Source organism: Benincasa hispida, chromosome 4, assembly GCF_027475165.1.
Source record: "Benincasa hispida cultivar pf3 chromosome 4, pf3_genome.v1.1, whole genome shotgun sequence".
NCBI lineage: Eukaryota > Viridiplantae > Streptophyta > Magnoliopsida > Cucurbitales > Cucurbitaceae > Benincasa > Benincasa hispida.
Window position 1 is genome coordinate 24,179,175 of NC_143481.1, and position 4,240 is coordinate 24,183,414.

The 4,240-nt window shown below is 36.5% G+C and overlaps 1 pseudogene across 1 annotated transcript; it reads right to left on the reverse strand.

The window, feature by feature from the left end:
* Nucleotides 1–548: 548 nt before the first annotated feature.
* Nucleotides 549–3,232, reverse strand: LOC120075101 (pentatricopeptide repeat-containing protein At4g21065 pseudogene; annotated as a pseudogene). The gene has a single exon (XR_016528996.1). The product of XR_016528996.1 is annotated as a pentatricopeptide repeat-containing protein At4g21065 pseudogene (transcript).
* Nucleotides 3,233–4,240: the final 1,008 nt, after the last annotated feature.

Below are 4,240 nucleotides of genomic sequence, written 5' to 3' on the forward strand. Positions count from 1 at the left end.
AATAATAATAAATAATAAAATAATAAAAACTACCATATAACCCATATACTTACAAATGGACATAATATTTACACAAATTAAAAAAAAAAAAAAGATTGAAAACTAAATTGCAAGGCTCCAAAAATTAAAGTAAAAGAATAGAACTGTTTATGGGTGAAATGAACATGTGGGTTCCGCTGTGACATATACAAAAATAGAATTTTGCATTTAATCTAGACTTATTTTGAGTATATTCTATTAAAATGTCCCATATTTATTTAAATATCTATGCATGAGCCACCAGACACCTGTTGATAATGGATTTTATACATAACCACCCTAAAATAATGCAAAAAAGATTCCACTAATCAATGTAAAATGCCAAAAAAAGGTCTACATCCATCAATTACCTCGGAAATGTATTTAATAATTTAGGGGATGATTGGCTAATTAAGTACTTAAGTAAAAGCTACCTTTATAAATTTTCTATAAACATAGTGTAAAAAAGGAAGATCCATTCCCTTTTAACTCCAGACTTTATAGTAAATCAATTTCCCAAGACTAACATGTTTAAAAATCATATCGCCATAACATTATTTAGTCAATTCAAACAAAACTTAATAGACAAAAACTAAACTACCATCTCAAAAGTCGATGATTCAATCTCCATCACACAACTTAAAAGTCATGACATCACCGGGCTAAGCCCACCCCTCTTTGCATCCTATGCTTGTTGGGAGTTCCTTAATGATTGAGAATAAGAGTAAAACTTCACATGCCTGTAATTCAGATTGGATTGAAAAGTCCATGACTTGGAAGAATCAAAATATATAATCTTTAAGCATAAACTATGATGACTTAAAAGATCTTGTCGGATGGAGTTGAAGATATGTTGAGCTTTACCACGTTGCTAGTTCGATCGCCTTCAAGATCAAGCTGTTCGCCAAGGAAGCTAGCTTCCCATTTTACTTGCAGCATAGATAAGTGAACACTTTCAAGCAAAAGCAGCTGATTTTCTTTTTCGGTTGAATTTGAAGTTCTCAAGCATATTGGCGCCAAATGGGGCTGAGCTTTGTCTCAAGCGTAGGGAATACGAAACATTACCAATTGCATCTTTGAAATATTCTTCCAAGTTTTAATAAGTAATGCCCTCAGCTGCATAATGGATGCAGAGCATTGATGAATCTGAACCACTACCAATTGCCTGTTTCGTACTCATTTGGTGCTATTATAACTTCACCAGAAATCTCCACATGAGCACAGCCCAGACTTGAAGTGGTGAAACCGGTTGCGGTCTCTCATTATGATTTCACGATTATAAATGTTAGAGATGTACTTTGACGCGGAGTGGCAATCGCTGCAAACTCGCAAATTCTTTACGATTCGAATCGGAGTTCCTGGTGGAGTACTAAGAAGACCAAATGCAATAGCTAGTTTTTCACTATGCCTATTCAAAGTATCTTCTTTGTCCTCTTCGTTGATATCGAGTAAAACCTCCGATGTCGAAGGACGATATCCAGATTTCTTCATTTCTCTCCCCATCTCATCCACCATTTCATAGATTTCTTTATACTGTTTATGAGACTTATCTCCAGCAACAAATTCATAGATTTCATTATCAATCTCAATCATGGTGCTCCCTGGAATCTTTTTCATGCCTTTCACTTCCATCACCTCTCTAATTTTGGTCTTCTTCTCCCAACTAAGCATTTTTGCATAAATGTTAGAGAGCAAGACATAGTTTGATTCATGCAAAGGCTCATGTCTCATTAGCAGTTTGGTGATTTTTTCTCCAAGCTTGAATTCACCATGACCACGGCAGGCACTGACTAGTGTTCGTAAGATTACGGGATTTGGCTCGACCGGCATGTTATGTACGAACTGGAGAGCCTCCTTCACTAGTCCAGTCCTGCAATACATATCCACCATGCATCCGTAGTGTTCTATCTTAGGAGCAAGCTTGTATTTCTTCATCATAGAACTGAAATATTCTCTACCTCTTTCTACTAGTCCCGAATGGCTACAAGCAGAAAGCAAGCCGATAAAGGAGACATCGTCTGGAGCAACACCAGAAACTATCATCTCCTCAAACAAACAAATGGCCTCTTGACCACGGCCATGCATTGCCATGCCAACAATAACAGAAGTCCAGGAAACTATTGTTTTCTCATTCAAAGCTCTAAACAACTTCAATGCTTTGTTAATATCACCACACTTTGCAAACATGTCAATAAGTGCATTACTAACCTCTACTGGTTTATGAATTCCTTGTCTCTCTATATAAGCTTCAATCCATTTCCCAAGTTCAAGGGCACCCAAATCAGTACAAGCAGAGAGAATGGAAACCATAGTGATCTCATCTGGGCAAACCTCGGCCATTTGCATCTCCCTAAATAAGGCCACGGCTTCAGTAGAGCGCCCTACTCGAGCATACCCACCAATCATCGCACTCCAAGTCACAGAATCTGACTTGGGCATCTCATCAAACACCTTCCGGGCAGAATTGATCCCACCGGCGCAACAGGAGTACATATGAATCATAGTGTTCTGAACATGAATATCACGATCAAACCCGAACTTCACCACCGACCCATGAACCGATTGACCCAAATTCAAAACCTCAAGACCAGCACAAGCCTTCAAGACAAATGGGTAAGTGAACTTATTAGGCAAAATCCCATCGTGAAGCATTATACTATACAAAGACAAGGCTTTATCCTTCGAGTGACCAGTTTGGGCATAGGCTCTGATGAGGGTATTGAAAAGAAACGCATCGTAAAGCCGAGTATCAGCTTCAGCAGAGAACAAGAAAGAGGCAGCATAATCAGTAGCATGAATAAGAGAAGAAATGGAGGCGAATTTGGTGAGAACGAGCGGGTTGTTGTGGAGGCCCAATTTGAGAATGTGGGTATGGATTTGGGTGAGCTTCGGCAACGCGTTACAGGCCTGAAGCAGGGCTAAACAGTTCTGCTCCGCTGCACGAGGGTTAGTTGTAGAAGCTACAACATTGTTGATTGCACGTAATAGCTTGGTTTTTGTGAATTGGGATTGCATTTAGTCAAGTAAGCAAATCCGAATTCTTCTGCAAAGCTTCATTCAGTAGATTCGAACCAATTCCTCTGTTTCGGTGTTACATAGTTTCGGCTGTTCTCAAGGGAACAACGCGAACTTTCAAAAGTCGCCAACATGGTTCATCATATTATCAACCAAAAGTTGTGGATTTTGACTCAATTTTTTTTCCAATTAAAAATAACCCCAATTTTAAAATCTACTTTTGAACCTCTTTTCCATCTTTTAAGAAAAGAGACACACCATATGAAAATACCATTTTGCTCCTCAATAAATAATCATTCAATTGCCATAAAATATGAAATCACCCAAGTTACCTAACTCACATGTCTTACATTAGAAACTTCAATTTTCAATTTCACATTTTATTTCCAAGATAGAAATATTTTACAGGGTCCTAATTTCAGAGGAATAATATTTTCTAGAGGGTCCTAGTGGAATAATTCCTTTCATTTTTTATAGTTCCAAAAGAGGTTGGTATGTTGAAAAGTAGTCTTTTATTTTTTTATGTTGAAAAATAGTCGTTTGTCTTGTAAAATTGAGATCGTAAATAGGTCTTTTATCTCGTGAAGTAACTTTCTAAGACAAACTTACAACATTACAAGACAAACGAGATAGTTTGTTGTTTATTCGTAAAGTTATAAGTTACTTCACAAGACAAAAGATAGAAATGAACTCAACTTTACGAGACAAAAGATTGACTTTTGTCTCTTGTAAAGTTGAGTTCATTTATGTATTTTGTCTCGTGAAGTACATCTCGTGAAGTAATTTCATGAGACAAACTTACAATATTATAAGACAAACGACAAAGAGCTTTCAAGCTAATTTACAAACTTCTCACTGTTGTGTCTTGTGAAGTTACTTCAGGAGACAAATGATAAAAATGAACTCAACTTTACGAGATACACAAGTCAATCTTTTGTCTTGTAAAGTTGAGTTCATTTCTATCTTTTGTGTCATGAAGTAATTTCACAAGACAAACTTATAATTTTACGAGACAAACAACAGACTATCTCATTTATCTCGTAATGTTGTAAGTTTGTCTTGTGAAGTTACTTCAAGAGACAAAAGGCTTACTTATGAACTCAACTTTACAAGACAAACAACTACTTTTCAACATAAAAAAAAAATAAATAATAAAAGACTACTTTTTAACATACCTGCCTCTTTTGGAACTCTAGAAAAGGAAAAA